Source organism: Schistocerca serialis, chromosome 4, assembly GCF_023864345.2.
Source record: "Schistocerca serialis cubense isolate TAMUIC-IGC-003099 chromosome 4, iqSchSeri2.2, whole genome shotgun sequence".
NCBI classification, from domain to species: domain Eukaryota; kingdom Metazoa; phylum Arthropoda; class Insecta; order Orthoptera; family Acrididae; genus Schistocerca; species Schistocerca serialis.
This window is the reverse complement of record NC_064641.1, coordinates 971,334,353-971,348,402: the sequence shown is the minus strand read 5'-3', so window position 1 is coordinate 971,348,402 and position 14,050 is coordinate 971,334,353.

Genomic DNA, 14,050 nt, shown 5'->3' with positions numbered 1-14,050 from the left:
ACCTGCCGAATTACTGTTGCCGTCGGTATCGAAGCACCATCCACATTTTCTTTCTTTCCCCAGACAGAATTTTCAGCCGAAAAATTATTTTTCACAGATCGCTAAAGTGTGTTGACAGTTAAACCTGTAAATTTGTCTACAGATCATCAAATAAATACGAGAATCACAAGACTATTGGAAGCCAGGATCATATTTACCAGTGTAACTACAATTAGGTATTATAATTGCTGCTACTGTCTGACAAAGATCGATGTCTCCTCTTGATGGTTGTGCTTTTGGAACGAATCTTAGTATCAATAGTGCACATAATTTTTCACGTAAAAAATCTGTCTCATATCCTTGCGGTTATCAAGGTACTGAATCTATATGTTCCTCATGATCGGACACACAATCATCCTCTTTAGTCATGCCACAACATAAACCACAGCAACTTTACTATACATATTTTACACTGCATGAGTCACAGTAACTTTACAATGCAATGCATGCAAATTTTACACAAACAGTGCAGTTATCTTTTATATCTGTATGGCACCCAAAAAAATTATGGTAAGCCTACACTCATACTGGCTATATCTCACGATGCTCCTCAGTCCTCGTCCTCGTCAACGTTGCTTTCTTTATACAGACATGACATTCCGCAGCAATAAACTATTTTACACTGGTCGCTATATTGCAGCGTCAACTAAACCTTGCAAAATGACATACATATAGTCAAATACAGAAAGAGACTTACTCAATTACACTGCTCTCCCACTGAGGACAGGAGCTTGAATATTAGTGCGTGAAACCGATCTCCAACCCAGAAATATATCACCACGTACCATGTGGATGTAGTAAACATACAATTCATAGCCTCCACCTTACAAAATCACCCCTTTCACATCAGAAAGCCGTCAGTGGATCGAAGTCACTCTCAGAACTGTTGTGCAAAGACTGGCTCGTTTACCCCCCCCCCCCCCCCCCCGTCTTCCTCGGTACAAATGCGTTACTATTTCTGGTCCGAACCTGCTTCCTTGCTTGCTCGCTTTTCTACACACATCTCCAGACGCTGGGATTACAAGAACATATCTAAGTTCACGTGGTTCGCACACAGCAGTATCCCACTGATCTCTCACGCAACATAATTCCATAGATATAGGCGGAATTAATTCTATACAAACCCAAAACTTTAGCTAGGTGGAGTGTGCTCTAGACCACCGAGTAACTAGAAACAAACAGATAAAAAATTATATATGCACCTGCGAATACCGATCTCGGTGGTGATACAGATTCGAAATCAACCCTATAATTTACAAGGTCAAGTAAGATGTTTCTCATGTCTAGAGAACCGGCAAACGTGTCTTCCACATGCTAATGCACACCCCACAATCGATCTTCTCTCAACTAAATAAAGACGCGAAACCTGCAGAAGCAGTCAACCGAACAATTTACACGGGAGGGAACAACAGTCCAACGTAAACGCACCTCCATATTCATTCTCAAATTTCCATGCAATCTCCAAAGCTATCCAACACGTACTAAGTACTAGTTCGCTGTTCGGTTGTCTAGAGGACAACACTTTAATTCATCTACATTCCTACCCTTCAACAGGCCTCTCCATTCTGACAACTCCTACCATTATAGGGAAACGTGAATCATTCCCGCACAGTTCACCGGCGCTGCAGGCCGAGCACGTACATCAGTCGTCCTTGGAAATCGGTCACATATACATTTCATCCCTGTCCTTACAACTTAATGTTACAATCGGCGTCTCAGTTGAACGACATTCGTCAATGAGCGAAGTATCGGAAATACACTCTATTGACTGCTGTGGCTCAGGAAATAGAAATATCAGTACCACTCTTTTGACTTGACATACTTTTTCCATGCTATCACAGTACTCCACGTCAAATCCATACCTTCCTTACGACTGGACATAGTCATTTCCTTTGCACAGTCATTTCCTTTGCACAAACACATACTTTATAAGCCTGATGCTCAAATGCAATATATCACGCACCCCCTACTACTAAGTATAATACTTCGTCAGTAACTTATCGGTGGCGATACGAAATACTGCTGAAAGAAAATCAAGCATGGGTGGACATGTCTCATAAGTTTTTCTTGTGAGTGCCACCACCGTGTCCTAGAAACAGAGACGTAATCAGCCAGATGTTAAAAAAAAACTCGATCCCAACAACTACAGTATGTTACTGTCACAAGCGGTCATGGTTCTACAGGTGCACACAAGTATCCATGTTAAAAGCTATACTGTCTTTATAAATCGAGGTACGACATTACCTCTGAATGTGGTGGTTTTTCTATCCGGCCAAATACCGAGACAGTAAAATGGAAATGTCGTGTGGCTAGGGCCTCCCGTCGGGTAGACTGTTCGCCTGGTGCAAGTCTTTCGATTTGACGTCACTTCGGCGACCTGCGTGTCGATGGGGATGAAATGATGATGATTAGGACAACACAACACCCACTCCCTGAGCGGAGAAAATTTCCGACGCAGCCGGGAATCGAACCCGGGCCCTTAGGATTGACAGTTTGTCACGCTGACCACTCAGCTACCGGGGCGGACACCGATACGCTGATCGCTGGTGTGTATATTGTTAGACTAGCAGCGCGCTTACACGTAGCCCACGGCGCAATCTCGTTATAAAATTGCTGAATTTTGAAAGTTATTCGGCTAAGGAACAGGTATTTGCGACGCCCTCACACCGCCAGATATTTATCCAGTATGTGTAACGTATTCTGTCTCGATACCGTGTCAGAGGTTCTGCTATATATCCACTGAGTTACAGGTGACGACTGAGAAGGATCACAAACAGTAGTAAATCGTATGCTTATTGAGGTCGAAAGATATGAACACTAGCTTTTCAGATCTCTAGTGTTACGCTATCCGCTAGAAATTTTGTCTGCGATTTGGAATCAAGTTCTCCCATTCAACCACATACATGCTCTGAATCACAGTAACAAGTGAATAATGTTTCTGGCACTTTCATATGTCGCAACGAGTCACCTTTCCCGACCCTGTCTCCTACAGTAAAGTTACAACCTGGTTTTAGTCAGTCCCTATGCATCTTGCAACTGGTCCTATTTTACAACTTTGCGCATGTGATCGTTCCATTTTAAGTCGTAACTGAGCATAAGTCGGAGAAAACCATATCCACCACCTTCTGCAACCCGTGTATAAACACAGCGACCTGAGTTAGTGAGGCAGGAGCATGCTTTGACCATTCGGTGGAGATGTGCGCATTGTGGGGCGTCCTCGAACTGCCGGGTGATCAAAAAGTCAGTATAAATTTGAAAACTTAATAAACCACGGAATAATGTAGATAGACAGGTAAAAATTGGCACACATGCTTGGAATGACATGAGGTTCTATTAAAACCAAAAAAACAAAGTTCACAAAATGTGCGACAGATGGCGCTGGACAGCAAAACGTCAGTGACTGCGCATGACAATCGTGTATAAAAGGAGCTGTAATGAGAAAATCAGATGCGCCAGCAGTCGCAGTATGTTGACAGGCGCTTATAGTGAAGCTGTGTCATCAGAATGGGGAATGTGCTAGTTCAGCGTTACGATCCTATCGCTATAGGAAGGGGATTCTAACGGGTAAAGGTCCGTTGGCAAATGCAGCTGTGGCGAAAATGATTTCGAAGTTCGAAGCCACAGGTTGTTTAGACGGTAAACCCCGTAGTGGCCGACCGAGCACAAGGCGTAATGCTGCTGAGACAGTTCAGGAAGAAATGGAGACCGTAGCGGGTTCGTCTACGCATGGGGAAGTCAGCGCTCGTGCAATCGCACGTCGCACCGGCATTCCATACACTACTGTTTGGTTGGCACTTACGCGTACCCTCCGATGCTATGGCGGAAGATGGTGACTGTTTGAGTAACGTGTTGTGGACCTACAAAGCTCATTTCACGATCGTAGGGTCTGTCAACGCCCACAACTGCAGAATTTGGGCTACCAAAAATCCTAGAACTATTGTGGAAAGTCCACTGCACGATGAGAGAGTCACAGTATGAGTTTGATTTACCACATCTACCGTTATCGGGCCTTTTTTCTTCGAGGAAATGCGTGATTCTGGTTCTGTAACTGCTACTGTGACAGGTGAGAGGTACGCCGATATGTTACAGAATCGCATCATCCCCAGCCTGGCTGATAAACACCTGCTGGAACGTACGATGTTTATGCAGGATGGCGTTCCACCCCATATTGCTAGACGCGTGAAAGATCTCTTGTGCGCGTCGTTTGGTGGTGATCGTGTGCTCAGCCGCCACTTTCGTCACTCTTGGCCTCCCAGGTCCCCAGACCTCAGTCCGCGCGATTGTTGGCTTTGGGGTTACCTGAAGTCGCAAGTGTATCGTGAGCGACCGACATCTCTAGGGATGCCGAAAGACAACATCCGACGCCAATGCCTCACCGTAACTCCGGACATGCTTTACAGTGCTGTTCACAACATTATTCCTCGACTACAGCTATTGTTGAGGAATGATGGTGGACATATTGAGCATTTCATGTAAAGAACATCATCTTTGCTTTGTCTTACTTTGTTATGCTAATTATTGCTATTCTGATCAGATGAAGCGCCGTCTGTCGGACATTTTTTGAACTTTAGTATTTTTTTGGTTATAACAAAACCCCATGTCATTCCAGGGATGTGTGTCAATTTGTACCTCTTTGTCTACATTATTCCGTGATTTATTCAGTTTTCAAATTTATACTGACTTTTTGATCACCCAGTACATACAGGTACTACAGATCCGCGTCCATTCAATTCTATCTGCCCAACATGCTATCATCGTTATTCTCTAGCCCCAACCAGAGAAAAATTAAGAACTGTAGAAGCTCCACTAACTTCATCTGATACAGAACTCACTAACGCACCATTGCCTGCGTGTTGACGCGAAGCTGCCGTGGGGCTCCAGCACGGAGAAGGAGATTTCTCAGTGCTTCCCAGAATAGCGCAGGGTACAGCCCTCCGAGCATTCCTAACGGTATACCCAGTCCCTCACCGAATCTGCACCTCAAACTGCTGCTGCTACTGGCGTCTGTGTGGCGATCCTATTAAATATACAGGCACTGCAGAGGCCACTTTAAAGTCTGATCACCTATACTCTAGGCGAATGATTGAATCCCATACACTCTGGTCATATATAGTTGTTTGAAACACGCTTTTGTACAATGCCAAACATTTCGTTTTTCTGCCACGACTTCGAGGCCTGTGCCAGGTTCTAAACAGACATTAAGAAGTTCTGATCAACGGTCTTTCGCAGGAAACTATACATTGCACAGTCTAAATCATGTTCTTACGGGGGATACCATAGCACCCCACACATCGGCTGATTTTAAATAAAAGACAGTTACAACATAAGGAAACCGGAAGAGTTTGCTCGCGTTGTGTAGAGTCTCCAAACTGCAGTCTGAAGGTGGTTCACGAGCTCGACGTTTAGACTCATCTCTCACACTGACAGAATAGCTGATAACTCTGCGTTCCGTTTCGAGTGATTCATCATATTGCAGTCATGTACGCGATCACTACTTCGGTGCTATCCACTCCAGAAGTTATAGCCGTGTCGGCAAAACTCTCTCCATCTCAAACTCTAACATTCTGCGTGGTGTCTGTTCTAAGTCGTGTCTCCCTACCACTTTCGCGCAACGACGCTCTGAGCCTGTTTTTTAGGGCATTGACTAGTTTGAACCTGTGACCTGTTGCTGGTAAGGAGACGCCAGACCACACATGACATGTAGAATCCAGAAGAGTTCAGTGAGACTAGCGATGATACTAATACTTAATGATTTCAGCGTCAGCTCCACTGCACTCCCTGTAAAAGAATCTTAATGCTAACTATATTTAGTGGAAGGGGTTCAAGGCTTTCCTGTTTTTAGTTAGCTGGTAAAATAACGTCGAAAAAGCAGTTAAGTTTACCATTGGAAATTTTATTCTACTCACAAAACATTGTTTATAAATTGCACTATTGATAAAAGGAAATATTTTAATACAGGATGATAAAAACCAACTGCGTTCAACAAAAATGTGAACGAATATTCCCTGAATGGGTTTCCAGGTTCTACAATGGATCGAAGGATGACCTATGACATATCACATCTATAATCTAGATTTAAGTTAAGTTTCATAAAAGAGAAAACTATCAAATGGTTTACAGTGACCCTCAATTATCTTTAATTAATTATCTAACTTGTCGTAAATTACAGTGGCTGATGTGGCTTCTCAATAATTATATAACAGAAAAATCATCGCGTTTCAGATTTTGACTTCTAGTAGCAAATGTGAACACCATGAGATTTAATTGACGGTCGACACTAGTATTACGTAAAAAGGGGATGTAACAGATGAGACTTCTGCAGTTCTGAGTGAAGCTTTATACGTTGTTATGCGGCATCGCGTGCGTTCATTACCTTGACAGTGTTTAGGCAGCGTCAGGGGGCGTCGGGCGTCGCAGCTCCACGCACCTCGCCGTCTCGGTAGCAACTCTCTTCTAACTTCTCCTTACTACAATTTACCTTAGTTGGTTTAAAAAAAGCTATCTGGCTGTGTTTTCAACTGACCAATCAGGGTCTCAATGTTAACCTTAAGCTCCGCCTACAAAATTCTGTCTATCGAATGAGAAACGTTATACTTTTCGTGGTGGGGCAATGTTTTTAACGTTTGTAACGTAACAGAGACGCGAAAAAGTTTCACGCTAAAACTTGCAGCTGGTGTGGTCCTTTTAGTGTTATCGTAAGATCTATACTGTTCTTCTGGAGGGCTCTATCTTTTAACATGGGCTGGGAGGTAGTTTTGACCGTCAGCCGGCGATGTGGGAGTCCGTCCCTTATCGTAGGGCCTCCTAGCCTACACGATTCTGCTCTCGGCTTCTGTTCTCGTTTCTCCTCTCGGAACTGCGTCTGTTTCACGGTGGGAAGGTATGACATGCATTTAGGCGTTCTTGTGTTAGTGTGTGGTATTCCATTTGCTCACTCGTTGATCGTATTACTTTGGTTAATTTAATGTCAGGATTTATTCGGAGCTATGTGACATACTGCCGGATTTGCTATCATGTCAGGGTTTTCATGGAAGGTGTTGGATTTGCCTGACACCTTACAAAACAAGCGATGTCAGTCAATCATTATGTGGTAAGCAATAGCATACCACTGGGCAAATGGGATGGAAAATACAACATCGATCTAATCTAATAATAATCATCACAGTTGATAGTGCGAACAATTATAGCAATTTTACACTAATTTCAACACCAACCGATGATATGACAGCATGTTTCCCAATATCAGTATCATAGCTAAAGGACCCCTTCTCCAATTTACGAGAATCATTGCGAATCTAGATAGATGACTGTGCAGTACGTCCATTCAATGTTAATTCTCAAGCACAAACATCATTAAAGTATATCAGACAACGCTCTACATATTTCTAACACCCCAAGCATAGTGGCTAATTTATGCTGATGAGAGCAAAGAGTATTCTCGCTCTCTTAGGGTAAAACTAGATGGTGAAAGACCCTGTCGCACTGTCATTGACCAGCCCACTCTGCAGCACCGCTACCGATTTAATCTGCATCCGACCAGAAACAGGCCGCTACATTCCGCGTCTCGCGAGTGAATGCAGCTTACTGAGTCCCAGCCGACCGGTGTGGCCGAGCGGTTCTGGGCGCTACAGCCTGGAACCGCGCGACCGCTACGGTCGCAGGTTCCAATCCTGCCTCGGGCATGGATGTATGTGATGTCCTTAGGTTAGGTAGGTTTAAGTAGTTCTAAGTTCTAGGGGACTGATGACATAAGATGTTAAGTCCCATAGTGCTCAGAGCCATTTGAACCATTTGAACTGAGTCCTTGTCCATCCAAGTGCCCAAGATTTCTATAGATGCATCCATGTCGAGGAGCTTAGCAATCCGTATCGATGTATAGTAACAGATTTCAAATTGTCATGATGTCATAGCAGACGGTTAAGAAGAACAAGAAACGAATGATTTTTATGCGTGATGGAGCGCCAGACGCATGGAGTTCGACACATTTTTAGGTAAATCGACTAAGCTATCAATTCTAAAGTATTGTTCTAGAGTCTAGGATTGATACCTGGAAGGTACTGGTAAGAGAGAACAAAAAACGCACACCCCTAAGGCTACAACGGTCTGCACTTATTTTAAAACAGGCTATAATGTTAGATCGCCTGCGCTTCCGACCTATCAGTTGTATGGAATGTAGCGCTGTTAATATTACAATTTAACAAATATATTTCAAGCGCAGGACATACATCGTTCTTGCCAGATTCTCTACGATAATCTGTGGTATCGATCAGCAAAACGAGAAAACTACTTCCTTAAAACACTGGCTATGCGTGATATGTGCACAATATAACTTTCCAGAGATGTATAGTGTCCACTGTTCACATCCGATCGCGGATCGGAAATTATACGATGCCTGCATCAGGTCTATATAAAATGATCGTTAGTAGCGGGGGATACTTACTGCAAGGAAACACACAAACGCATAGCAGCAGCGTCCAACAAGTGAAAATTACAAGTCATTCCGTCGCTAACTCTGTAAACAACACATCTGCCTGGCAAATGTGTACACGGGGACTGCAGCTCCTCAAAAGCACCTATCGCTAACTTAGTTATGACGCTGAAGTCTCGATTGTACACCCAAGATGCAACAGGATGGATGGAGTACATTGCAGAAACCAAAGCTCGTTTAGAGGAATGTGTCAAGCTTCATCACACATGAGATGGATGTCCTCAGATGACAGGCAGGTTTACCGTTAACGATCGCAAGTAGACAGTGCTTTAAACCACATACAGAACACGTGGCTGTATACGCGTAGAAAGCAGACTATGTCACGTGACTGATGCATCCGGACAGAACAGTGGAAAAATTGACCTGCAGCGACTTCTCCTTCTCTAGAATGCATCAGTCAACCATTAAAATGTACGTCGTTACAGCTCCATCTCAATCGATCACCCTGTCCACTCTCTGTTATCCTTTAACGCAGATGCAAGTAAATTTAGAGGTGAATGGTCCTCGGTCTTTCTGAAAACCATCAAATACAGTAGTCAACTCGCGCGCGTCACTGATACCTCGATAGACAAATAGTATAATGCTGCCCCGACGGCAAAAAATTGACTGCCTCCCTGATTCCCTTCGTTTCGATGTCGACGTTTACTGGGATTCCCATTGTTTCCACATATTTGTTCCCATGTACAAATTGTTCGGCGCTAACCAGAAGGTTCACAAGTACTTCCTCGAATCTGTTAAATCACCGAGATCGGTATTCGAGGGTGGAAATATCTTTTTTCATCTGTTTGTTTCTAGTTACTCAGTGGTCTAGAGCACGCTCCACCTAGCTAAAGTTTCGGGCTTGTATAGAAAAGATACAAAAGATAACTGCACTGTTTGTGTAAAATGTCTATATATTGCATTGTAAAGTTTGTGTGGTTTATGATGTGGCATGGCAAGAGAGGATGACTGTGTGTCTTCTCGTGAGGGACGTATAGATTCAGCACATCGATAACCCCAAGGGTATGAGAGAGATTTTTTACGTGAAAAATTATGTGCACTATAGGTACCAAGATTCGTTCCAAAAGCACAACCATCAAGAGGAGACATCAATTGGTGTCAGACAGTAGCAGCAATCGTAATATTTAATTGTAGTTACACTGGTAAATATGTTCCTGGCTTCCAATATTCTTGTGATTCTCGTATGTATTTGATGATCTGTAGACAACTTTACGGGTTTAACTGTGAATGCACTTTAGTGAACTGTGAAAAATAATTTTACCGCTGAATGTCCTGTCTGCAGAAATAAAGAAAATGTGGATGGAGCCTCGATACGGACGGCAACAGTAATTCGGCGGTAAATACGATAAGAGCCAATCACAGTGCTGGATTCGTTCACATCTTCTGTGCTGGGATATAGGAGCCTCTACACAGAGGGGGGGACGTTTGTGGGTGTTGAAAGTGAGAAGGGTAACATGTGATGGACTGGGGTTAGGACCGCTGGGAAGAGTGCATTCGATGTTATTCTGCGCTATTTGCAGTTAAGCACAGTTAGACGCGTCTCTCATGTCGCGCTGGGAACAATGTGCCCTGTGCTACTCTGTCATCAACGGTAAAGACACGTCCTGCCCTGAGGTGTCTCACATATAGGAGCAGCATGAGCACCCACTGGAATTCTGTGACATCAGTATAACACTGACTGTATATCCAAAAATGGAGGCAACTTTCACCTGCGTCCGGCGGCGGCTCGTGGCTGTAGCGGTGCGTGTGTCCCTGGAGCGTCTGCACCCCCCGCCTTTTCGCGTCAGCAACGGTGCCTCGATGAACACGTATTTCGAGAGGAATTTCTCAGATATCAAGCATGAAAGGGATGTCGCCGCCTCTTGCATGCAGGCATCTGCGTGTGGTTTGACAGCTGACGGCTGCATCACTGCGTGGGGACTGCCGCTAACCTCCTGTGCGGTCCAGTGGACAAGGTGTGGGGGGCTGTGCTTGCGTTTGTTGATTACATGTGTGTTGCATTATTTTGTGAGCAGGTCTGTAGGCTGTGCTATGCGTTATTTGGACAGATTATGATTTCGTGCCTGCACATCAGTGTTCTGCATTATTTAGGAGCAGTTTAGAGGTCTGTGGGCAGTGTGGAGCGACCCCAGCATATGTTTTGTACCAGTGTGACAAATATACTCCATCCCTAAATAAATTGTTCCAAAATAAATATAGTACACGTCTTTCTTACTCTATCCAGCTGCCCAGGGCAGTCTGAGTCATTTTTGCCCCATTTTCCCCTTCAGACCACCATCTGAAATTACGTCATAGGAGGGATGACTGCACCCTCTGGTGGCAGTATTGTGTACTAAAGTGCGCGTCATTTATGTTGGCGGCCGAGTTTAGGTTCGTTCTGCGCATCTGACATCACAAAACACAGTCAGCCAATGAACAGAGAACGACATTGCCACATCTCGACTGCAGTGCAGAGCATGGACTAGTGTCTTCAGTTTTAGAAACGTTCAGTCATAAATAAAATAATAGAACAAAAGCAATGTCTTGATAGCAGACTTTCTTTTATAGAAAGTTTGAAAAAAGCATTACCAATTGCTTCATATTCTATTAATTAATTAAACCAAACAAGCAATAAGACTCCTAATTCAGGCGATAGCAAGGAAAGGTGTTTGTATCATCTGACGAACCGCTTTTTCGCAATAAAGAACAGCGGTAATTGTTTATTTCCTATTGTACTTCGACGAAGCGTGAGTAATTCATAGTCATACCAACAGTGTTTGTCAGTATTTTGCGTGACGAGTTATAGTCCTCATGGCGTTACGTACTGAGACGAGGTGCGTTAGCGTAACGGTTAAGGTGTTGGGCTGCTATGCTAAAAGTTATGTGTTCAAACCTTGTGTGGTGCTTAATATTTTCATTATTTAAAAGCAATACCGAAGTGCCTTACTTCACGAATTATATTCGTTTGAATGCAATTTTTTGAAATTTCTGGTACTTTGTCTCTTCATTAACCCTTTCGCTGCTGCAGACACATGCTCCCCGCATTCCACAATGTGCGCGATTTTGTCATCACTGCACTGCTCGCCTGAGCAGACACATGGTGTTCCCACTGCTTTGACACAATTATCATTCGATTTCACAAAAAGTATTTGGCCCAAAAATTTGATTTTTACACGTGTTCTTCACTGATACCTCCCCCCCATAAATGACTTAATTTTGTTTCGATGTTCAATGCAGTTATTATGCAGCATTAAATATAGTAAACCATTGCACGAAATTTTGAAGAGTTTGCAGAGATAGAAGTCCATAGCGTACACTTTCCGTATGGTCGATTTTAGTTGCCACAATGTTGAGAATGAAATGTGGACAAGATTCCTAAATTTCATATAAAATTTACTGTATAACAATATCTCATTTAATTTGAGAAATATTCCATCTTTCGCGACTGTAATAAAAGTATTATTTACACCGGACGCGGTTGGCTTTTTTTTAAAGCACTTCAATCAAGGAAAGGTATGGCATATACACAATGGTACTCATGTTCTCTTTCTTGTTTTTGTTCCACAGTCGCAGTTTTACCAATGGTACTGAAATATATTCCTCTTATGCAACTGTAATAAGGGACTTATTTAGACCAGACGCGTTGCTCTCTTTTGAAGCATCTTCGGTGGACAGTATTTTGTCTCCTCCATTGCCAAGTCACCTTTCGTAGTTTTGTGCTGCGGTAACACAATATTCAACGTTTGTGTTGGCAGATCAGTGTTTTAGCAAATAAATGATGTTTGTGTGTGCCACACACAAAAATTATATTTGACATAGCTCAGAGCACTTCACTGATAGACGGTATATTCAAGTCCTAATGTTTTTGTAAGTCCACAGTTTTATTTAATGTATTTTGTCTACTTCCTTTTGATTGATTGAAGTGCTTTAAAATAAAGCCAAACGTGTTCACTGTAAATAAAACTATTGTTACAGTCCCGAAAGACGGAATATTTCTCAATATTACATACGACACCTATGTGGTATTTAAATGAGCTATTGTTATACAGTAAATTTTATATGAAATTTAGGTATCTTGTCCACATTTCATTCTCAACATTGTGGCAACTAAAATCGACCATACGGAAAGTATACTCTATGGACTTTTACCTCTGCAAACTCTTCAAAATTTCGTGCAATGGTTTACTATATTTAATGCTGCATAATAACTGCGTTGAACATCGAAACAAAATTAAGTCATTTATGGTGGGGGGGGGGGAGGTATTAGCCAAGAATATGTGTAAAACTCTAATTTTTGGGCCAAATAGTTTTTGTGAAATCGATTGATAAGAGTGTCAAAGCAGTCGGAACACGATGTGTCTGCACAGGCGAGCAGTGCAGTGACAAAATCGCGCACAGCGCGGAATGCAGGGAGCACGTCTTTGTAGCAGCGAAAGGGTTAATGCGGCCGTGGTGGCTTCACTTCATGAACTGCGCGCTCCTCCCTAAACGTAAGCTTGCCAACTATGCTATACTATGGCGCTGCTTCTATTGGCGCGTGCGTCGCGTGCAAGTGGTAACGCAGCAATCTCCCGCGTCTGGGCGGGCATGCGCGAGCAACCAAGATAAAAGAATTGAACTATAGGTCAGTTGGAGTCTAGTTCTCGTGGTGGACACATTCATTCTTTCTTTTGCTACTGCCTTTATCCCACATTTTGCGCAGGGTCGGCAGTGTTAAGGACGGATTTCGCATAGTTAATTTTAAGGGGTGGCCAGATGCCCTTCCTGCCGCTCGTGGTGGAGACATTGCCTGCATAATAAGAACTTATGTCCAGCACAGGCAGAGTCGTTTTCCCACCATTTCGCCCGACCATTTTGGATTACGTCACTGAAAAGATGCCAGCGCTTTCTGGTGGTGGTACTGTGTAGTAGGTCTAGGCCTCGTGGTGAACACTCTGTTTGCCGCCATCTTGTATAACAGTGCTTGCGTCATCAGCTGACTTCATGGCTGCCATTGTGGACGACAGCGTCCTCTGCTGGTGGTTGTGTGTACTACATCAGTTGGAGTGCGGACCTCCTGGCGGACACACTGGATGGTGGTGGTGTCTCTAATTGTTTAAACAAAGACTGGTGCATGATTTCGACAGTTGACGATTAGCAAGCATGTTTGCACAATGTTTTAGTGGTTCGCATGTCTGTAGGCTGTGTGATGTGACCCCAAGCATGTCAGAGTGCGTGTTTTGTATCAGTGTAATAAATATACTCCATCCCTAAATAAATTGTTCCAAAATAAGTAAATTACACTCCTTCTCTCCACCAGTCCAGTGCAGCCTGATTCATTTTCTCACCAATCCCTAGGATGAGGTGGCCGTCGGATGACTTAGGTTAGTGGAGGTAGTCCAAGTGTCCAGTCTTTCGCGCCATTTTGTTAGCTTAGAAGAGATACGCGAATTGACCTTTCTTTACCACCAAAATTCAATTTTGGCGCCAGTTCCCAGGAAGAGGTGGCAGTCGGGTCACTTAGGTTAGTGGAGGCATCCGAAGTGACCAATATTCCTGCGATTT